The sequence below is a fragment of the Bacillus rossius genome, chromosome 10 (genome assembly GCF_032445375.1).
Source record: "Bacillus rossius redtenbacheri isolate Brsri chromosome 10, Brsri_v3, whole genome shotgun sequence".
Classification (NCBI taxonomy): domain Eukaryota; kingdom Metazoa; phylum Arthropoda; class Insecta; order Phasmatodea; family Bacillidae; genus Bacillus; species Bacillus rossius.
Genome location: NC_086337.1, coordinates 19,859,091 through 19,884,233, shown reverse-complemented (window position 1 = coordinate 19,884,233; position 25,143 = coordinate 19,859,091). Strand labels below are relative to the sequence as shown.

The 25,143-nt window shown below is 36.2% G+C and overlaps 1 protein-coding gene across 1 annotated transcript in view; it reads right to left on the bottom strand.

Moving 5' to 3' along the window:
- LOC134536304 (uncharacterized) overlaps nt 1–20,282 on the bottom strand; it is a 765,325-nt gene extending 745,043 nt beyond the window's left edge. Inside the window, exon 1 of the mRNA XM_063376056.1 lies at nt 19,820–20,282. The gene's annotated coding sequence lies outside the window, so the exon portion shown is untranslated. The remainder of the gene's footprint in view (nt 1–19,819) is intronic.
- Nucleotides 20,283–25,143: the final 4,861 nt, after the last annotated feature.

Below are 25,143 nucleotides of genomic sequence, written 5' to 3'. Positions count from 1 at the left end.
TTATGCTTAGCAGTTTGAGTTACAAGTGCAGCATTAAACTACTTTTCTTTTTTTAATTTGCTAACCAATTGAATATAAGTGAACCTTTACAATGTTAACATCAAATACCCGGTGGTACAGGGTTGAGGGGAAGAGAAAGAATTGTTTTATAAAGTTTTATTTTAAAACTTTTTATCACCATGCCACTTTAGGAGAAAAAAAATTCAGATCAAACATGCTGTTTTCTGAAGGAAATGATTTTTAAAGCAAAAAGTAAAAAAAAGTAACATTGCCAAACACTTAGTTAAGAATTTTATTATGTTTAAAAAAACTGAATTTCTGTGCTGTTACTCCTGAAACCTTACTTGTCTAGTGTATAGCATCGGAGAAAAATGTGTTTACAAAATAAATCATTGATCTAAGAAAGAGTCAAACATTATTACAAAAGTAAGTGGAAATTTTCTTTGTGATGGCTTATGGAAATTACAATAATTTGTTTAGCTTAGCAAACACTGAAGACGAGCAAGATTAGTGTTTGCAGCTTAGCAGTGAACATCATCATTTCTTTGCGCTCAAAAAGATAGAAAATAGAAAACATTTTAATATTTTTTATCATACTTCTTCAACAAATACTGTTTCATTTTGATCACGTACAAGCAAATGTAGCAAGTTTCAAAAACCAAACAATTAAAGGACTCGAGTACGAATACAAAACTGTCAACCTACACCTATTTCATAGCAGTGCATTTTGTAGAAGATTGAAACACAGGTACTCTGCAACTTGTAATTTTATAAATTAGTATGTATTTCATATAATTAATAAATGACGAATAATACCTATTGCGGCTACAAAGAAAACAAAGGTTTTGAAATAAACATTTTAGAATTAGCAGGTTAGGCATATTTATTATTGAAAAATATACATAAACTAAATGCTTTTATAAGGGGGCGTAAGTGAAAAATATAGACTTTATTTTGCAACTATTAGTGAGATTAAACTGCATATTTATTACCAACCAAAACAAAAATTCTGTGTAAATAATTAAAATAATTGTCAATATATTAAATATAAAAACATTCACTTTTTATGGGTGGTCCAATAAAATTATTCAGAAATTAAAAAATATTATTGCATATTCGCAAAGTTTATAACTTTTAAATGATCGTATCGTGTTAAGAGGGCGATGCATAATAAAACCTAAGTTATCATTTCAGTACTGTAACTAACTTTGACTATAGGGCGATTCTTAAGGTGCGCCACTCTTTGAAAATTGAATTTCCGAAATACTTTTTTGTTTTTTTCTTGACACTTTCTTCAATCATTCTTTAAGATGGCTTTGTGTTACTGCTAGTAGTTTACCATTTTAACGAGTGGTTAGGTTAGGTTTATGTATTACAAATCTGCGATATTGTGAGAATGGTTGATTGGGTTATGTTAGCTACATTTAAGCAAAATACTTTTAAAAAAAAAAGTGGACGGATGGTTACGTTAGGTTAGCTACATTAAAAATACTGTATAATATTATCAACAGTTTCTTATAAATTACCAATGTAGCTTTCTCAACGTAACCAATTGCCCTTTTTATTTTATAGTATTATAAATGTGCTTAACTTATCATAACCCACCGTTCACACTGTTTCAAACTATTTTAACGTAGCTAACCTAACAGTTAAACCCAATTTCACAGTATTTTTAATATAGCTAATCTAACCTAAACCATCCACACAATTTTAAAGTTATTTTTAATGATCTAACCTAACCAAAATTACCATACGATATTACAGTATTTGAAATTAAGCTAACATAACAATTTGTTAAACAGGTTAACTACTGGTAAACTACCTGAAGTATAATAACGCCCCCTTAGAGGGAATGATTCATAAATATGTTAGGAAATATAAAAAGAATTTGAAAATATTTTTTTCTTCAGAAAAGTGTTTCTTTTCCATTATTACATACATTAGTTGCATTCGCACGCTTTATAATGAACAACAAACGTTTAAAAACTTATCAAATAAATAAAATTGTAAAATTTTAATAACATTTGTGTATACATTACGTTATTAACTTTGGTCTTAACAAAAAGTGTTACTTGCAAAACCCATACCTCTCATTACGCTCATATACTATTTTATCTCATACAAGAGACCGCCCTGTAGTTTCCTGTCATTAAATAGGATAACTGATGACATTATATTTGGTAATGTGATTAATAACTGAAGAAGAAATTTACGTGTTGCAAAGTCAGACAATGTGTCTAAAAGAAAAGAAAGAAAAAGAAAAAAAGGCGTTTGACCTTTACGTCGCCATCAATTACGTAAAATAAATCAAATTCAAATACTTAAAAAATCCCACAGAAGTAAAAGTACAAGCAATTGTGTAAGTGTGGAATCAGATACTGGCTATGAAATAGCAACCTGTTAATTTTAACAAGTATGTCAATGTACTAATTTCAGCAATTTGTTCAGATATATCGAAAATAAAAACGTTTTTGTGAAATAAAACTATGAAACTATGCTTTGCCCAAATGAATATTAATCTATGTTGTAAAATAACATCATTAAGTTATGAACAGTAATTTATTTCAAACTTAACAGCATCATTTGAGTGAAAATAAGTTTATTTATCGAAACGGGTTGTCAGTCAAAATAATAATTGTAAGTAATTGTTTTTTCATATCAAAATTAGTTGCATAAATACCCGCAAAAATCAGATAAATATTTATATCACGAGGAGATATTTCATTTGTAATTCATTTCTCAAAACAGCATCAACGAATTTAATTAAAAACAGAGAATAGCAAATTTAAAGATTGAATAATCGATCTATCTAGTTCCTAACAACATAAAAACTCATTTGGTCAATTTTGTCATTCAACAATAGAAACAAAGTTGTAAGATAATACGTCAAGTATACTGTATCATTAACAAACACAACCAGTTAAATTAACATGTATATTTCACAGGCAGAAAAATGTAGCAATAATAATAATAAAAACATGGTGATACTTGGAACCTGCCGTTTTGCCCATTTCCAGGTAGATATATACCGACGAATATCGATTGACAACTTAGAAGTAATGTAAAACGACAACGTGAGTGACGAAGAAATTGCCCAGTGAATAAATGATAACCACTACAAGAGGCCACTAAAATATCTGGGCCACGAAATGAAAAGCAACATACACACAAGTCCAGCAAGAGGTCCCAGCCGAGGTCAGATATTGGCTAGCTTTTCCAAGAAAATGGTTGGACGCTATACTTACAAGGAGATTTTACGCATGGAAAAAAAACAAATAAAGCTCACGTGTTGGTAGTCAATATGCGGAGAGAACAAGAAAGAGGACTGAACAGCGCCAATCTTCTAGAGTTCTGGCGATCCCCCCTTTTGAGGGTCCTATTTGGGACTTTGGAAGTTTGTTTTAGATTGGAGTCACCGGCAGAATAATATATTAATTTAATTTGTCTACGCTAGTTCCTAAAGTACTGTACAAAGAAACATTTCGAAAATAATTATTTCAGAACTTACCGTAGGAAATTCATGCACGTAGAGTAGCGCCATTTTGCTGATAAAACAGTAAACTCATTGTCATGATCATGTTTGCATGGAGATTTAAATAATGTAAAGAAGTAAAAAACTAACCTTTTTAAACTTTTAAAACTGTATAGGAAACTTAATTCGGTAACTAGCCTAATTTTATATTTCATTGAAAGGGGCTTATCTTCAAATTAAACCAGTGCGGGTTTAGCCCGTCGTAATTGAAAATGTAAGAGGCGAATGTAACGGTACATAGGCTATACTGTAACTGTTGTCCTGAATCTGTGCGCTATTTAAGAATAATGGTTCCCACACTCGTGCTCTACAACAATTTCCTAGAGTTTTCACTAATATTTTTCCCCCTGCCTTCTATGTTTTCTATCTTGCAAAATAACTACATACATACAAATACTTTTAGAAACACTTATCAACCACACATAACATGTCGAAATGACTAGAAAATTTTTCCTTGGATATAGAAACGATACATTTATTAATAGCGACCAGGTGAATGACTATCGACATGTAATCGGACTTCAAGTCATTGAATCGATACATTTTTGATTCGTCCATTGATTCTGTTAAACTTATCGAATGATGAAAACTTATTGGTTTTAAAATAATCATGAATTAGTGATTTAAATTCAGACCAATTTTTTAAGCCGTAAGGAATCACTCTGGTATTGAAAATTACTAATCCAGTTCGTTATCTAACATTCTGTCAATTCCCTTGTGTTTTCCAGGTTTACAAGGCACATTTTCCATTCCAGATTTTACCCTGTTTGCTGGACCCCTGGGAAGGTTTTCAACAGTGAATCACCAGGTTCAACACTATGAAGAACTTCTAGTTTGAGTGGAAATAACTCATGAATGTCAGCAGGTCAGTTCTGCTGCACGCTTTATGAGACCGTCTTTACTCCAGCATGGTGCCCTGAAATTCGTGAACAGTGCTGTACGTCGACACTGCCATCAGCTCACTTCACGACACCCATTCATTACCTTTAAAAGGCGATGTGCAAATTAGGTCTGCTCGCTTAATCTCACCTCGAAATATTTCAGGTGAAGTGAAAACAAAACTGAGATCCGGCAGGAATCCATCGCGTAATAGTGCCAAGTATGGAGGCGATATGTCAAAATTATTCAGAGTAATTTGCAATTTTTACATACATATAAGCAGGAAAAAATTCACACCGTGATACCTGCGAAATTTCAGTCCTGGAAAATTGTTTTCGGTGCAAAACTGAACTGAAATCGTTCCAACACATTTCCATTCAACGGCTAAAAGTGAGAACCAATTAGTTTTCTATGACATACCCATTTTTATCACACTTACAAGTTTAGTTCACTGAACAAAATATACATTAAAAAATTATTTACACACCGTAAGCAAATGTAAATTACAAATACTAGCAGTAATATGATTTAAACGATAAAAAAATCGCGGATTCAATGTCCTCTACATTCTCTGATAAACACCGCCTGAGTTGACCTCTCACTCGTGAGAAATTTCAAATGAGATGTTAGTTAGTGGTTCGTTACTCTTTTGGTCTAAGAGTTTTGTCATTGGCCACAGTTTTCCAGGTAATTTGTGGACAGATATCAGTAACAACACAAAGGCATAAGGATTTTGATTCTAAATCATCGAGAAATTAAACTGAGAATTTTTTGAATTGTACACATTCTATATTTGATTTTGGCCTTGTTTTCTGACTTGTCGGCTGTCATGACCACGGTCATATAGATGAGTCTGGCGACTTCCTAGCCTCTGCCTTGGCGTATCTCGTCGGCATAGTGAATCTCGCGGCGGCCTGCGAACTAACGGCGCTAGTAGAAGTTCATCCGGTTATTGTCATTGTGCTGAATGGGAGTTTCGTATGAATGTGGGCATATTATTTTTTTAGAACTCTGTTTAGTTTTAAAAGTTAGTTACAGTTTAGGCCGTTTAATTTATTTTGGAGCTTTGTAGAGGTTGAATGTATAGCAATCACTTGTAACCTTGCCGCAATTGTCAGAAGTTGGAGTGTTGAGAATGCAGACTAGAATCTTCAAACCAGAATCTTCCATAATAAAGCATGTTTTAAATGTTAATTGCGTATTTAACTAAAGAATAATCGTTATTCTTTGTGTTATTCTTGCAAATGTGATTTTTGAGATACAGTTATTCTTTTTAATGTAAGTAAGATTTAATTATTTATTTACCTGGTAAAGCAGCTTTTACATTTTTTTCACCCGTTCTTAAGGCACGTAGAAAACAAAAAAAAATATTATAATAATAATGGTTTTGAACAGTAATATTCATTGCAACTAGGCGCAATATAAGAGCGAGGCATTCTCTCTCACGGAAATATTTTGAGGCATTGGTACAGATTAGGCATTTACTACTCACCTAAAAGAATGGAAAAAATATATCTAATCTAGGAAAAAATATAAAAAATTGAGACGGAATTAGGAATAACATCATATTGTATACGAAATATCAATCTAACACAATGTTGAAAACGGGCTGAACTACTCCTAGCGCCGTTAGTTCGCATGCCGCCGCGAGATTCACCAAGCGGACAAAACGCACCAAAGCAAAAGGATCAGATCTATGGCATCGGCGCGTGGGTTCCTATTGGTTGTTGTGTTGGAGACGTGACGGGTCGCTGCCATGGAGGTAATAGTCTATGGAGTGGAAGCAGGCGTACTTTTCAAGGGTAATCAATGAAGCCTGTACCCGAAATAAAATCTTCGGACTGCGCATGCGCACGACGATTGTTTACATGCACCGCCATATTGCGGGTGGCAAAAGAATAGCAGACAGCAATGTGATTTGTATGACGCTTTAGGAAATGTGCGTGCAAAAAATTTAAATATGAAACTATTATTTTTATATTATTAGTAATAAAGAACCACGCAGGAGGGCTAGCATATCTTTCACATTTAAACGGTAACAGAAAGATTTAATTACAGACAGTGTACGAACTGCCAATACCACATTCAAGTATTTACGATTCTGCATGTTTGTTTAATACAACGAGCAACTATAATACTTGGTTTTTAACATTGTCTTGATATTGTTTTTTTACTGTGAATATTATTATTGATGTACTGCGACGACTGATGCGAAGTGTTATGAAATCGACACTATACTTTAGATTACAACCACAGAACAGTAATAAGCAAAACTAACGAATGTTCAATTCAAACGAGTTTTTGGATTCCACGAAATGCTATGCTGCAAACTGTAGTCAAATAAAACATTTTTTTAAAAACAGTTAATGAGAAAATTGTACAAAGGTTGCGAAAGTGTAGAGTAAGTCACAGTGTGTGTTGATGTTTACATGTAGATACTTCTCAAGATTCGTGCATTGTGAATAAATAAACATGCTGTTTTAATATTCCTTAAAATTTAATTTACATCAACAGTTGAAAGTGCCTAGGGTAGGCCAATGTGATTTTATGCATAATTAAAATTGTTCATGTGCACATTTATTTTTTGCTAATCAACTTACCTAGTCCAAATGTTTAATTTATGAAGCCACTGAATTCAATTAAATTATTTGTTTTCCAGGAGACTACACTTTTACACAAATATGGTACAAGTAGTATATAGGACTCGTCAGCAAAGTTATATTTCACAATATAAGTTACCTATTTGATTATATATAAACACTTGACAAGTGACAATAAACAAAGGGTAAAATTCTTAGGTCGCGGTTTTTCCGTAAATAAAATAATAAAATTCTGATAATACATTTTTTTAAACACTAATGACGTTCCTCTACTTACCTTGAAAACGGCGTTTCTAAATTTCTACTGGTTTTCGAGATACTGCAGTTAGATATTACAGGGTCATGCCATCAGGACCAAGATATCAACTTGGATACGTGATTATGGAACTTTTACTACATTATCAATTGGTAGACAAAACAATGACAAGCTTGTAGTCAACCGAATAAAATTTATGTAAAATATTAAGTTTAAGTGCATTTGCCTTGCGTCGTACGTGTGCGCTCCGTTTACTCGCCATATTTTAAGTAACGACCGTTAAAAGCACATTAAATTTACATGTTCATAAATATAATATCTTACATATACATTTACTATTTACAATACTATTTACGTCGTCCACCAGCACATAAAATTGGGTTAGGAAAATTTAAAAGCCAAATTTATCTCTCGCTGTATGAACGCACATTATACATTTACAAAAAGAAAATAACAGTTTCTTACTTATGAAAACTTAATCCACCACAACTGCCGAATCTATTAGTGCAACCAAAAGCTGCACAAGCTTTCACCATTACGTATATTCAGCGAAAAATTAAAACGGTGCCATTCAAAATAATGTAAACATTGGCGTTTTTGCCACCTTTAGCTCTATCCTTGTCTTTCAACATCGTCTGCTAGGATGCTTCAAGTTTGGTTATACGCTTCCACTCCATAGACTATTACCTCCATGGTCGCTGCGCTACCCGCCGCTGGGAGCAGCACCCTCGCACCGGTCAGACGGCTTCTGGTTGGTTGGTTCCTCCCGGCACCCGGGGGCCGCACGAGCACAGTTCCGTAACCTAGTGGGCGCGCACCAAGCGCACGGAGTGCGACAGGTCGTCAGAAGAGAGCACGGTGCACGGGAAGGAAAATACTCTTCTTACAGCCTTACAGAAACCGGGTTAAATTTCTGTGGTGTTATGGAAGAGAGGGTTAAGTCAAAAACATCAAATTTTAAGAGAGGTGGATGAAAGTCTAATATTATTTTCACGACCAAATATTAGTCGTTATATTATTAATTATTGATATTGTATACAGGCAACACAATACTACAAACCATATAAAGTTTCAAAAGGTATATTCTTCAAATAATCCTTGACTTTCTTCCTACCTAGAGCGTGAATTTTTAACGATAAGCGTGCACCATGCCACAAAAATTTACACGATGAAAAAAGGTTACATAATAATAAATTTATATGTGCTTTTAAATCATATACTTTAGTGATTGATATTGAATACTGGTTCATGTAGTTAAAAACATTTGTTTATTGTGAATATTAATGATATAAATTATGTTTATAAACTTCTTTAAGTGTATTTATATAAGTGATGTTATGTTACCGTATGTTAAATAATTAGCATTACAAAGTAGGCCTATTACATTTTTAAAAATAAATAATTAAGTTAAAAAATATTTTTTAAAAACATTTTTATTTTCATTATTAATTAAAATTTATGTTGATTATTTACCTAAATAAAAAAATTATTTTATAAAATTATTTATATTATTATTGAACATTGGGTATATTTTTTTCATTTGTTTAAATTTATACTTTACCAACCGTTCTTTAATTATTTTTATTTCTATTAATTATTTACATTCTAAATTAAAGTTAGTATTTTATTACGCTAAGTAAGTATAACTTTTAATGCGCATACATAAGTACACTCATACATTTTTAAATACAAAAAAAAATACTGTGTGATATTGAAATGTGCTCATCCTCTCATATTGCAGAAATTTGTGATTACTAGAATTGCAATCTGACTGGCTTAGATCAGTTTCACAAGCTTTCTCTTTTCATATGTGAGATTAAACTACTGGTTGGAAACTATATTATTAAATTGAACTATTTAATAATAATACTTTTCATTTATAATATATAAATTACTAAACAGATGTTAAATCTTTAGAGGAAAACGTTTTCTGTCTTTTTAGTTTCTAAACAGAAACGCGTTGTACTATACAATTTTGAGTCTATGAGCATAACATTACTGTGCAGTTATTCACACCGCTGAATGACTTGTGTTTAGTACGATGAAAGAACGTGTAAAAGAATTAAGAATGTGCGTTTTATTCATTCGCAGGATATACTGCCTGTTGTAACTCAAACAGGTTCTCTTGGTTGGAAAAAACACGGATATGCTAAGTATCTTAAAAATGTACCTATATCGTGTACTGGTGTGAGTGTGCACTAAGTGTGAACAACAAACCTGAAAAGCCGGTACAAACAAGGTAGAGTCAGAGCAAGTAGTAAGCTAATCATATTCCGTCTTTACGCACGTCTGCTAATGTGAACATAAAGGTTGCGTAAAAATATTTGTTCAATAAAAAAAAAATCCGTTGGCATTAGTGAGTCAACGGCAGAATTACGACGAGGAAAATGTAAAACTAACCAGCATGGAGGATACATAGTTCAATTTGACTCTTAAAGCACTCTACAAAAAATTTCTATTTGCATTGTATTACCACTACTTCATTCTATATAATAAAAAAAACTGTAAATACTATCAGATATGCTTGTCTATAAAGATTAGTTTACGACTGAGTCCTTAAGAATTGACAGTAAGAATTGGTCTTGCCCTTAATGTATTTCTTTTTATAGTATCGTATTACGCTTGCCTATAAAGGATAGTTTTACGACTGAGTTCTTAAGAATTGACAGTAAGAATTGGCCCTGCCCTTAATGCATTACTTTTTAAGGAAAGGTCCAATACTAAATGCTAATTCTTTTAAGTAGCCTACTTAATTGTAAATTTTCCTGAGAGAATTACATTATCTTGGTAAAAGCAATTTCATCATATCTTTACGGAAAAAAAACAGTCAGGGTATACATAAAACCCATTATATTCAAGACTATAATATTTAAGCTGTTTAGAAATTAAGTCCCCTTGAGTCTTACATTTTTGTTTTAAGAAATGCGTATTTTATTTTCCATTACTTAAAGGTTGTACATTACCTATATGATACGGTGTAAATTTGAAATATTGTGCAATACTTCATGTGTGTTGCCGTACGGTATATATTTTGTACATGAGTAAGCACGTGTAAAAAGTATTTACAAAACAAAAATTTTGAAAATACACGTCATAAAATAGGACGCCGTATAGGCCACATTACGAACGCGCGTAGTGTTTGCTCATTCAAGATATTTTCAGCAAAGAAAAGATTATTTTAAAATTAAATAACTTTTTTCTTAATTACCTACCTATAAAGTTCAGTCAATCGAGATGGATAATGGTATTAATAACTACTTTTTAAATCAATAACAATTTTAATTCATATCATCACTGAAGTCAATAATTATATCTGTTCGAAACTGAGCACATGAACTAGAGTAAACAAAACGAATTTTTTTGGCAAATGTCTTGTTTATATTCATTAATTTTGTGTGTGAAGTAGGTATTATATGTGCTTTGACAGTTAATCCGCGTTAGGTTAAACGTAATTTTGAAACCGGGCCGATGTGAAAACATTATAAGATATGCAAAAATTGGTTTATCGAAAGTTTTAGAAAATATGTAAAACGTAAACAATAACGGTACCTAGTCATTAAGGGTTAAGCGAATTTACTGTCCATAAACTTCAATTTTCTCCAATCATTGGAGCTAATATTTGGAGTATATAAAACACATTTCAAACACAAAAGGATTGAAATAATTTTTTTTTCATATTAAAAGAGCATAATTTTTCAGTTTTTCAATATTCCTCCCCTATTTCAAGCACCTCAGTCTGATTTTTCTCATCAACGAACTCGACTAATTTTTTTTATACCTTTTATTTTACGCATCAGTATGTAAGTAATTTGTGCATAATTACGGCAGTTATAAACTTCATGAAAAGTTAAATATATATATTTATGTTGTATATTTATAATATATTTATGTAATATATTTTCGGGACCTCCGCGAACTCTTAATGCTTTTCGTAAGCAGACCCCCACTCGGATATCTTGAGTAGTTTTAAAATCGCGTTGAGTTGACGAAGGTTTTGGGGTCTAAGAATCAGTCATGACATTTGCCGGACGTCTTAGAATTAATATTTAGAAAACTGATATTTTATGCACTCTGACATTGTTTCTTCGGTATCAGTTGTAAGATGGCCAACTATGAAGCGTGGTCTAACGAGAACTAGCGGAACTAGCTCCACAACGCGCCGGATCTACGTCGCGTGGCTTCACTCTTGGCAAAAGGTGAAATGGTCCCAGATACGGTAGCGATCATCATACTGTGACTGCTGTGTTGAAGGCTTCACTTGTAAACGAATAGCGTGGCTCTGAACTGACGCGCAGTCTTCTCATAGTCACAGGATAAATGTAAAATTTGAGCGGTGACCGTAACGTTATATAGCGGAGAAATGAAGATAAAATTGTAATGCAGGGCAATTAAGTGCTTTCAATAATCTGTACCGGTCGATTTACGCCTAAAAATGACTCTGAAAACACGCGTTTTAGCCATTTTAACTCTTCTAAAACTACAGTTTAAAAACTTTATCCGAAATCAAACGTACTTTTCGGCCCTCAGTGAACTCTTAATCCTTTTTGTAAGCAGACGCTACTCGGAAATCTTGAGTAGTTTTTAAATCGCGTTGTTTTTCGTGAAGTTCTGCGCACCGTGCGTGCGCAGGTAGGCGGGGCCCTTGAGGTTCATCCCTTCCTGAACAGCGTTTTCACAAGGGCACATGCGTTACGACCGTTAAAGAGGAACACCCACTATGATCCCTAGTGCACAAAATTTTCTAAATATTGATTTTTTTGGCGTCCTTGCTACACTTACCTAGCCTCATCTCACTTACATGACAAGTAGTAATTTACATTTTGCAAAGCTAGTGTTATGCATCCTGCACTATCGCTCAGAATGTACATCACGAGTTTGATGTGAGGGTGCAATGGTAATTATACGGTAGACACACGTAATTCCCTAATTAAATCGTTACCTCTTCGTTAGAATAACGAAAAAATTTATGTACCAACATACAAAAAAAAAATATTATCGTACTTAATCCGTGGAAAAGTGTGTATGATGGTTATTAACGTTAGTTAACATATGATTAACTTAATTTAGCGCATGCATTCGTTCAGGGTGAAACCTACGTGGCCGAGATTGGGTAGTTCGTACTTGACGATTGAGGTTCGAAGGTGACAAGAAAGGTGTTAAGAAAAAAAATTGGTTGTCTGTAAATTCGGTTTATGGACGATAGTTCAACGTGACAACGTCATAACAAAACATTGATGAAATTATTGCATAATTTTATGAAAAAAATTGAATCATTTTTATTGAATTATCACTATTTTGTATGGATACAAAGAAGGAGTGAAATGAAATCTACAATTTAATTGATAAATTTACTTTTATTTGCACTCATTAATTCAAATATGTTTATTACTTTAACGAAGAGATAATTTTAACTATAACTTTTATACATGTTTGCTATTTAACTTCTTCCAATCTGTGTTATTATGTTAAGGATAGGACGATGATAGGAAAATTAGGAAACGAATGGGAGTGTTTCAAGTTTAATGTGCCTCGAAAAAGTCAAATCGATGGTTGTTCCAATCGAGTGGAAGAGAGATAGATGCGGCGCAAGCGTACAATGAGCGTAACGGGACAATGTGTGTAACGGGACAATGTGCGTAAGGGGCAATGTGCGTAACGGGACAATGTGTCATCATTTTTCGTGCGTGCAGCCGGCGTTCAACGATTTATTAGACGTTGTCACGTCAAAAAAAAAATAACACGCTGATGTCTCCATCCTGGAACTGGAGTCACGTGACTGCTCTGAGCACCGGGGCGGAGTGCCCCTTTAGACCGTCGACGACACACCCGCCGGCCGCCGAGAGAACAGAGGCCGGCGGTACCGCATGTCGTGACACAACATGGGAAACTCTCGTCAAATAGCAGCGGCGAAGCGCGAGACATTTCCACTGCATTGCGCTCCAGCTATTTTACACTCCACGCCGCTAGATGCCACTAGTGCTCCGCGCCGCCAGGTTCGCTGCAATCATTGAATATATATAACTTATAGAAGTCGCGAGGGGATAGGATTTATTATTCCAATTTTCGGATCCAAAACTGAGGTAGTTGTTAGCTCCGCCGCTAGACAGCTCTTCTTTCCACAAGAGGGTACTCGTAGTTACCAGCTTCCACGCCAGAGCGCTGTAGCGTCGCTTTTTTCAAGGTCGTGCGCGTAATTCTCTGTTTCACTCTATCGAGAGGCGGTGCCTTTTGTTGAAATCCGAGCGCTTAGATATCGGCGGGCGCAACTGAATTGGAGGAGTACGGCCACCGAAAAAAAAAAAAAAAAAAAAGTGCGGTTAAAAGATGCCAACATCAAAAATTAAGTTTTAATAATAAGAAAACTACAGAAATTTCTTAAAGCGTATCAGATTGGAATGTACAGTATAGTGTACATTCCCACTGACATTCGTGGTTCAGAATTTATAAAATGTTGTGTTAACGGAGTGGCGCATTGAGTAAAATGGCAAAACATAATTTGGAATAATTCTTGACAACGTTGAATGATTTTGGTAGCTATGAAACAACTATGGCTGCGATGACTGTTCAAACGCGTGCACGTGTTGTTATTAGTAACAGAAACTAATGGTATGATGTCATACTTTGTGGCTATGCAGTTTATAATTTTTTTAACATAAGATGAAGCATTTTTACATAATGTTTTGGTTGTTTCGTTATTCAAAATAAATAATCTTAAACGTTATATGGTGAATATTCCCAGTAGCGAATGACCACAAAAAAAATCAATTTTGCCAACATAGATCTGAAAAGTTAACGATTTACTATGTTAATTTGCTTATAAATAAAGCACATTTCCCGGATCTCCAAAGAAAATAAGAGTGTTTGTTATAGCATTGAGTTCCCACTCTTTATATTCCTTGCTTTGAGGTTAGATACACAAGTTAAGCCCGGGCTACATTCGCAATAGCAAGCAAACAGCACAGACGCACAGAAGTTCAACATACACTATTAGATATGAGCTGCCACATTGGCAAATAGCACGCGCACAGAAAAATAGCACAGGATCGGCGCACAGAAAGTTCATTAACTTTTAACTTTTAGGTTATTTTCTGTGCGCGACCATGATGGTAGCCAATCAGCAAACAGTTTAAGTACTACTCGAGTGGGCTTATAAAAGAACAATTGTCACGAAAGTATTGGTGCTCTTGACTTGAGTAGTTTGTTATTGTTTTCAAACACGCGATAACATAAAAATGGAAGGCACATTTGATAGCTTTTTGATAGCTGTAATAGAAAGTAAAAATATTTTGTATGACAGGGGATCCGCAGGATACAAAAATGAAGAAGCTAAATTAAATGCTTGGAAGTCTGTGTCTGAATGTGTTAAAGAAGCCGGATTTGAAATAAACAGTGATATATATTTTTGAATGCTCATTGTGTTTTGTACGTAAACTTTGAAATATTTAAAATATTTCTGGGTTTAACGAAAACCGTACCACAATAACAACACACGAATCTAAACAAACGTCACGTATGCCAACTTCAGTGACCAAAATTGTGAACGGGAGTTTTACATTTAAAAAACTTTTTTGAATGCTTCCGGTATTATTTTGTGTTGTGTTGTGCGTGAATGTAGCATCAAGCTCTGTGCTATCTCTGTGCGTGTGTGCTATCTGTGTGCTGTTTGCGTGCTATTGCGAATGTATCCCGGCCTTTATGCTCGTAAAAACGATGCGCAAGTATTTTGAATACAAATATATTTTCTTTTAATAACCGAAAGGTAAATATTATTTCCATGAAATATAATACAATTCTTTAAACACAGACAACATATAAGAGCTATTTTTTGTTTATTATTCCATCTGGCGTGATAAATATTATATTTTAAAAACTGTTTGTGGATTTTTAATATAAAATAAATATTTGTTTATGACATCAATTTAAGTTGTTCAAAAAATTCACTTTGGTATGAATTAAACCAAATTCATGTTATCCAGGGCACAAAATTAGAAACTACCAAAAAAGATTATTTACATTGCTGTTTTGTGTAAATCTGTGCACGGACTTAGTAAGTGACATATTTATAATTCCTCATTTTAGCAACCCATTTTAACACAAGAGAAAAATGATTTTATATTAAAAAATTATTATTTTAAACCATTAATTAGCAGGAAACATGTATGAATAATCTATTTAAATTTGCATTTGAACAGTGAATATTATTTTACAATAATAAATATTTTTATCATCGTATATTACTGATGAAAAGTTTGTATTTCCATCTAATCAGAAGTATTATGACACAGTTAATTAAATTGCTTTACAAGTTTTTATTCACATAAAAATCATTAAAAATTGGTTGGAAAGTTATATAAATATACAAAAACAAATCATTATACATACAATTTTATTATCTTAGTGGATTTAAATTAATGGTGTCCCAGTGACTACTGCGAAGAAAAAAGTCTTGCGAAAGGTTTCCTCGTAATTGAAATTCGTCAAAAAAAAACTATCTCTCATTTTTGGTGACATTTCTGACAAGTGGTACAATGAAATTTGAGACTGGCAAATGAATGTTGTGAAGCAATAAACAAAATATCACATTCGTGATCTACAAATGCATAATTGTTTTTATTTTATAATAAAAGTGTATCTAATAACCCGTGGCTTTGCTCACGTAATTTCCGGGTATTGCTGATATTCTACCATTTTAAGAAAATATGTATTAAATTTCAAATATTTTTGAAGAATTATACACAAAGAACTGTCAAGTATAGAACATATTTAATAAATAAAAATATTTTTACGACTTATTTTTAATTGGTTTAGCGTAAGTCTATTTTAACTTTTATTTAAAATTAAGTACCTACCTTATTTTCTATCTCCCGGTTTAGTGACTTTGAGAATATATTTTTCCTTGATGAAATCTTAACTCTTTTCCATCTGACGAAGAAGCCAATTAAAAAATAAACTAAGACTCGCGCACTTATTGTATGTTAAGAATGCCATCGTTTTAAATTACTGTAATTTTTTTAGTTATAGTCATGCTTAGTATAATAACATAATATGCCTTATTACGCATACATTTCAGTATTCATGAAACTAGTGCATTTTTATTTGAAATGTAGAGCAGTTACCAAATTTCTTATCTCGCATATTGATCTTTTGGTATGGCTAGTATTACTTAAACTAAATTTTTGAATTTTCACTGATGCACTGTTTTCCCTTTTCTATGTGATTTAGAAAATATAGCAATATACGTAAACCAATTAAACCAAAATCATCCTGAATTTTTATTACAGAAAAAAGTTAATTACAAAAATTTTTAATGTGCGTATTTTAATATTGAATTTATATATATCTTGCCAATACTGATTTAGTGGGTTATATAATTTTTTTTTATTTTTAAAAATAATATCTACCCCTTTTACTACTTAATAGATAACGTTGAATAAGAGAAGGTTGTTTAAGGTATGTTGATTTTCCTTGCCAATATCTAAAAGTAAATTTGCACAAACGCGAAATATAGTTTAAATAAGTATTTTACTTTTAAAATAAAACCATATTTTGAACGTAACACTGACTATTGGCCCAATACAAAGTTTTAATAGCTAATTTTCACTTCACTCGGGTACAGAATCCCATCATTCAGTGATTTCCGTGGCTAGCTTCTTTTGGGATTTCATCATTCTCAAACGACGGTAAGGGAAGCTTCTCTTCAAGGTCGCCTAACGATGTTGATAAGACCTGCCGGGTAATTTGAATCGTTGGTCTGGGATTTTCGAGGGGGGGGGGGGGTGAAGGATGATGTCACGACTGGGCTGGTTAACCTAGTTCTGCCAAATACCACCAGGGGCGTATACAGCCGATACCCAGCGATGAAAGCGATCGCAGCGGCGGAGCTTGGAACTACAACAATTCTTCTAAGAAACCGGACAGAAAATTTAACCTGGGCTCGCGACTTCTATACATTATATATATTCAATGCTGCAATCACTCGTCTCGCGTGTTTCTCACCAGTTTCCCATGCTATCCCCGCCAGCAATATTTGACGCCGCTGGCCAGTCGTCCGCCAGGCTGTGTCGCGAACATTCACTTCTTCCCCATCGACAAAGACGTCAGCGCACAGTTGCGGCTCTAAACTTTGCGAATGAACTATTAAAAACAACGTTTTTAAACCAACCTGGAACTTAAAACTTCAAGCGAATGTTTTCCTAATTTAGCTTATCAAAAAATGATTTTATTTCCTAATAAATAATATATTTTAGAAAAGCTAATAACCAAATTACGGTGAAGTAGCTTCATTACATGTGACAAAAAGTTACTTTTAAAAAGTTTTTATAGTAGAAAATCATGATACCTCAATTTAGATATTAAAAAAAAGTATTGACAAGCACTTTGAATTACACGAAAAAAAATTGAATAATCACTCCCTTTTGCTCATAAATGTAGAAATATTTCACAGAAAACTTCATAAATAAAGGTAAATGAAAGTGGAAAGGGCCAATACGGGGCTCGGGGCGGACTGGAGTGGTCCTTGCCGGCTCATGATCGAGTGTTCTGCTCCCGTGACGCCGCGCTACGTCTGAGCGGCTAGTGCGTAATAGAACATGCAGATGGATCACAACTACTATTTTATAAACAACAAAAAAAAATTAAATTTAAATAATGTAAAAAAAATTAGTTTTAGGGTAAAGTAAATAGGTACAATAAAAAATTCCAGCTTTGGTTTCGTAGGTTTGTATCTAAACCGTAGAGACTTAATGCAAACTCAGCAACGTAAAAAAATGTCTGAAACGAAAACTAACAAGGGAGGTGGGGGTGAAAGTTATGAGCGTGGATTTAAACCGACACAAGTCATCTCTGGGTACGGTGCTCGTACGTTGTACGCTGCCTATATGTTGGCCTAACATGCACGCACTACCTAAGCAGAAAACTTAAAAATATATAGTAAGTTTTCCATAAAAAAATAAGTATTGTCGTTTCCATTTATCAATCCCCGTTTCGCAAGCGCAAGCAGGCTCCCTCAGTGAGTGTGCTTCTTAATTACATGATAGGACGGTATATACGCCCCGTGGTATGAATTTATCGAAATACAATGATTAAAATGATTATGATGTTTCCTTTTTAGAAATAAAAAAAAAATAGTAAATATTTTAGCGTCGGCGCGAACGTGGGTTCACCGGACGGGAGGAGTGCGCAATGTACCTACATTGTACGAAACAGCGGGGACGCACCACAACGCCGAATGCCAAATTAACTACAACGCCGACAGCTAGAAAACTGCTGTGTACCACAACGCCGAAATACATTAACCACGAAAAATGTCATTGCAGGACTGCCACCAAGGTTAGGTTAGGTAAGGTTAGCACACAAATTCATTCAGTTGTTTTTAATTTTGTTCCTGTGGCCCCCCCCCCCCCCCCCCGCCGCAACAAAATTTTTCGGCGTTACTGTATTTCAGCGTTGTGGTACACAGCAGTTTTCTAGCTGACGGGCGTTGCGGTCAATTTGGCATTCGGCGTTATTGTACGTTCGGCGTTGTGGTAACGACCCGAAATAGCGAGTGCTGGTTGCAAAGGAACGTGGATCCGAGGCAGGACAATGCGGCCGCAGGTCACACGCGACGTCGTCTGCGGCGCCTCCGACAGATGGCGCGCGTCACAACAGCCGCGGGGAATCCACGAGTCCCCGCCGTAAACACCGGCTCGCGGGACCGGACAGTCACACGGGCGCGAACCTGACAGGTAGACTCTCCCGAGTCTCTTCCCCCTCATCGGCTCCGACACGACCTTGAGGGCGAACACTCCAGTCTTCATCACGGAGGTGCAGACGTAAACACGAGAAAAAAAAATTGCATTACGGCTCAAGGGGCCGGTTCACACGCGACGAATTGCTACGCGTTTTTATGGTATTGGTTAACTCATATCAGGCAAAACGAAAAAAAAAAAAAACTACCTCTTACCGAAATTCAACAAAATCCACAGACAAATCGAAAGACTGAAGGATGAGGCATTGTTTCCCCGAGAACTGAAAGGACAGGTTGTGAAATAGCCTTTCTTAATGCACGTTTCTTCTTTTCTATTTATGGTGGTACCATTTCTAATAATTGAATACAAGCATTGCAATCCTCCCGTAAATAATCGCGCCAATCGTTGGCTTCGCCCAGTAATTATTTAAAAAAACTTAAAATACGAATATTGGCTTCGTTTGAAAAGCCGTTCCCTTGAACATGGTGTTATTGCGTTTCTCCTCCTGAGTTGATGCAGTTGCACAAGGCAAATATTCAACCACAACAGAGCTTTCTCTATTGTGGATATATTTGTGGACGTTGGGACTTGCGTGGATAACGGAGACGAAATTGGAACGTGTAGACACCCCACAAAAAAAATATCGGGCATTTTTCATAATCCACAACACGTGCAGTAAATTGATGCTTGTAAACCGCCCTTTAGGTTAAGAAACATAACCCCTATGGTGAACTACATAATGTGTGTAACAGTAATGCATGTTCTTTGGATTTTGTGAAAATTAAACCTACGGTGACATCGTGCAGTATACACTACCACCTACCTTTAGAAAGAACCGCCTTACATAGACGTATCATTGGATGATGAATGCATTGGTGGGTAAAAAAATGTGTGGGATAACTGGTTCAATTCACGATGACTCGTCCCAGATGAAATAATATTCGAAATCACTCCAATCCCCCTTGAGATACCAATTTAAAAAAGAAAAAAAAACGTTAGAGGGATTTAAAAATATGTCGCACCTATAATTTTTAAAACATTCACAACTTCGCTACTACTGCGGGAACCCATCGGACAGGGAGCTCACATCACACTCCGGAAGTGGCAAGTAAACAACGCGCACTCGTGGACACTTGACGCCCGAACGCGCCGATCACTCGATGGACACTGTAACTCGGGGACTGAACAGGCCCCGCGTCCTAGCAGGGGGGGGGGGGGACAGCATGCAACACTCGTGGCGGACTCCCCGCTGCCGACTGCTTCAGCCAGTACCGCCACGCAAGAGCGCCGCGTCGCAACTGGAGAGTTACCCCTGGCTCCGCCGGCAGCCGGCAGTCCCGCTGGCCCACCCCTCCGCTCTCCCCCTACTCCCATCCCCTCCCCGCGCGCCGGGCGACCGCGCTGGTGGCGCCGCCACGCGGGAGCCGGCGCAAGCTGCCGCCGGGCGCGACGCCGCAATCCCGCCGTCACTCGCCCGCGGACCGCCGCGCGGGGAGGTTGTGCATATCGGAGCTCTCGCTGCGCATTTAGAACTAGACATACATTTCCGCTATAGGCTAAAATTCAAATAGCTAATACTTAGTGCTGCTTCTGCTATTGGCTTACATTGCATCCGGAGCGCAATTGGCTAGAACACAGCCGTATCGATTCACAAGCTGCTACATTTTCCCGAGTATACGTAGAACTGTGGATATTTCCGTTCCCTATTCTAAGAACCTCTGTCTTTCATTTAAACTTTGATCGTTACGAACTTGACTGGGCCAATTAAAAATGCAGCAGCTGTATTAGAGAGCGCGTGTATTCAGCTAGATGATAAATAAGCTGTTTTCAAAATATCGATTCCAAAAACGAGACCGAGAGACCAGTGCCTTTGCAGCTTTTTGTGCACGATATATACATATTTTTTCTTTGGGATGAATCAACATCTATAGAAATTCCTCATAACCGAAAAAATAACGAGAGATAGGGGTTTGCTGCATGATGAACGAGGACCTCCAGGATTAAAGTGTACACCAGGCAACTTGAACACAACCTTCGCCATATAAACGTGACGATTGAGCGCCTACTGCCCATACGGACAACACTAAACGGTCTGCATCACAAAGAAATGTAAAGAACCGTAATGTGAGTTGGTAATTATTCCTTGAGATCTTGTGGTTTCGGATGTGTTAGAAGTTCATGCCCGTGAGTTTTAATATATTTTTATTTTCCTAGCAGCGCTATGAGTAGTTACAAATGCTGATCAAAACGACAAATAAGTACATAAAAATAGTTAATCACTAAAAAAAAGTTTAAAACTTTTTAATATTAGTAACTCCCACCCCCAAATCAAAACAAAAGCTCATTTATATAAAGATAATGATTTATTGTAAAAAAAAAATGTTTTGCACCTATATAGCCTGCAACACTTCGTCTTACACTTTTTTGGTCGGAAGATATATTGTTTTTATGATGCAGTTATTTTGGGGCGAATCACGATCGTCCCTTTATTGCCGTCTGCCTAGTGAAATTACTATTCTCAAAAAAAAAAATAGATCGCTCATTAGACTGCAATAATATATGCCTGCGATAACGATTGTTCCCTCGTGATTGGCGGCCGTCTGCAACAAGAGAAGCCATTTCCTTATTTGGCCGGGCCAGTCAGGACGCGTTTGCCTTCGCACTGGTTGACAGTAGACATGCACCTGAAATAAATTCAGCTTATCACGGAACACAGACAATGCTACAAAAATTTAACACACAGCTAGCCTGGAAAATTTTTCGTGAGAAATACATGGCTCTTTTGTATGTGTTTCATCATTGGCTGGGTTAAATGCGATGAAGTAGAGACCTGTAAAATTCGCGATTTCAAATCCCTAAAGGATAGACTCCATGATCCTCTATGCACTCGTGCAAATTACATCTGCTGATTGGTTACCGACTCGTAACACCTGTTGACTGGAATGATCGTGATTCGCTAATTCTTCTATTAAAGATTTTTCATTGGCCCAGAGTCCTTCAGATAAACTGTGGCCCAATCACTGAAGCAAAATAATGTCAAAAGTACTTGGACTCTATCCTATCACGAAATGAATCCGCGAATTTTACAGGTCTCTAGCGATGAGGAATAATAAATGCGAAAAAATTATCAGAATGTAACGATGCCTTAGAAATAGTTAATTTTTTCCATTATTCGTCATCATTAGGAATTTTTCCAGTCGCTATCCATACGCAACTTCTAAAATATTTTTTTTGCTTGCAGTTAAACAATCAGTTAATCAAGGCAGTGTCTTTGGACGCTAGCCGATGCAAAGAGAGGTCTGTTTGTGCCTGATGACGGGAACAGATGTAATTTCCCAAAACTTCACAACTTTTGTCACTGGAGACATTCTGTGTTCGTCAGCGCTATCGTCGTTGTGTTGACCATAGTACGTGTTTATCTTGATCGTTGTGCTCATATGTTTGCTGCGTTGCCTGCATTTAATCTGTCTCGTCGTTGTTAGCCCACTGTGTTCATCTGTGTTGTTATGTTATTTTTCATGACTAAGTTCCTTTAACGGAATTCTCGCGATGTATGATATTTATATGTAGAACATTTTTCGCCCGTGCTGTCGTTGTTTTGTCCATAATACTTGTTTAGTTTTATTGTTGGTTCTGTTTGTCCGATATCAGCTGATTCAGTCTTGTTATCTGTAGAAACCGGAAAATTCGCGGATTCATATCGTGATAGGCTGAAATTCAAACATGTATATAATTCTGCTTGTTGTGCTATTGGATCGCGGTTTAACTGGAGCTCTCTGGGCCAATGAGAGACTATCGACCAAAGAAGCGTCGAATCACAAGCTACCCAGTGGAGACGACTCACAAATTAGTAACCAATTAACACGCGTGTTTACTTGAGAAGTGCGGGGGATAATGGAGGCTATCCTAAAGGTAATTGAATCCGCGAATTTTTCCGGTCCCTAGTTATCTGTAAATATTTCATCTTCATATTTTTCTAAATTTTTTTTATTTCCGGAATTTTTTTCCATGACAAACAGTGCAAAACTGAAATGGCGTATGTAAAAAAAACTGAATGAAATCAAAAAGAGGTTTCTTGCACACCGCGCCGTGACGAGATAAACCGAAGGCCTTTGCGCGGGGCTCAGCGCAGTCAAAAGGACCGGCGCGCCGACTGGCTCCTGAAAGCACGGGAGCGGCGATGTGCAAAACCGATAGCAAAACCCTTCCCCCTCCCCTCCCCTCGTCCACCCCACCTGCGTCACGTGCGAAGCGCTTTTGATTAAAAAAAAAAAACCGGGGCAACTGATTTTCCCACCGACGAAAATTCCCTCCTCCCCACCCCCTTTTCTAGTGTGAGAGAAGTGCGATCGATAGAACACTCCCCCCACCCGCCTTCTAACCGACTGCCGCCGCCTGTTTGAGGACTGCACTGCAGTATAACTACGTAGTTTTAATTCCCCCTGCATAATAGGCATTGGACTTCATTATCATCATAATATCACCACCGTACGTTAAGCTTCATGAAAATTCAATAAGTTACCTACGTAAAAAAAAAAAAAAAAAAAAAAAAAACCTTCGTGGCTCTCCACACCTATACATTAACCTAAATGTGTATTTTACAAACGCGGAGAGTTTAAAGTATTGATCAGTAGACTTATCAATACGGACAGGAAAAATTCGCGATTTCAATGACCACTAGGATAGACTCCACAATCCCATGCACACTCGCGCAAATTCCACCTGCTCATTGGCTGCTGACTTGTGAGACCTGTCAGCTGGGATACTTGAGATTCGATACTTCAATGTTTGAATGTTTTCCAGCGGTTCAGAGTTCCTTGAGATAAACTGTGAGCCAATCACAGAAGCAATGGATATTTGGATTCTAGTATAATGCAAAATTAATCCGTGAATTCTCTACACCTAACTTCCATATAAGCAATGGCTTATTGGAAGATAGCTGGAAATCATAAACCTGAAACCAATGGCGTAGGCATACCTTATTAGTTATTACTAGAGACCGGAAAAATTCACGGATTCATTTCGCGATAGGCTAACCTCCTTCTGCGATTGGCCCACAGTTTATCTGGGGAAATGTTAGCCAATGGGAGACCCTAAACTAAGAAAGTGCGTAGTTACGGAAAACCTAGTTGAGACATCTCACGAGTCAGCAGCTAGTGAACAGGTGTCATTTTCCCGAGTGTGTAAAGAATTGTAGTGTTTATCCTAGAGGTCTATAAAACCGCGAATTTTTTCGATACCTATTTATTACAAGTCTAGTGAGTGTTAAGATATTTAGGTGAAAAATACCTTTACCTTGCTGTCTCCGATTGTCGCGTCTGTGCAATTGAAAAAAAAAACACAATATTTATTGAAAGGAAAAAAAAGTATAATCATGGTTTGGTTTTTATGTTCTATATCTATAACATAAACAATAAAAAAAATTATGCCTGTTCATTGGCCTCTAACTCGAGAGATATTTCAGCTGAGTTGCTATTAATTCGTTACTTCTTTGGTTAGGTTTTGACTGTCACAGAGTCCTCCATTGTATTTTTGCATAATGTGTAATTTTAACACATCACGAGATAAACCGTGAAAATTCCTGGTCTCTAATTATGGGCACAAGTATGTTTCGTATTCGTTTTCGTCCGGTAGCAAAGAAGACTTGACACGTGTATCATAATGAATCTGCTTTGTTTGGATAATTGGCGCAAAATTGTTTTGGCACATCCTGGACAACCATAGGTCGAAATGAAACTAGCGTAAAAGAATCATATGCAACACGATCCAATGGACGGATGAACTCTGACCCTGGCAGTCATAACGCTAAAGTAGCTTCAGTATCTGCAGTTTGGTTCTAGCCATTAACGAGAATACTCATTGCTAGGGGTTGGGAAAACTCGCGGGTTCAATGACCTCTGGAACAGACTCCACAGTCCTGTGCATAATTGAGGCAATGCCACCTGTTCATTGGCTGCTGTCTTGCGAGATGGCTGTGATACCTGTGATTCGAGATTACTTTGGTTGATGGTTTGTCATCAATAGAGACCTGCAAAATTCGCGGATTCATTCGGTGATAGGCTAGAATTCAAACACATTTACCTCTTAGATGATTTTGCTATTGGCTTACTGTTCATCTTTCCGAATCTCAACCAATTGTAAACCCTC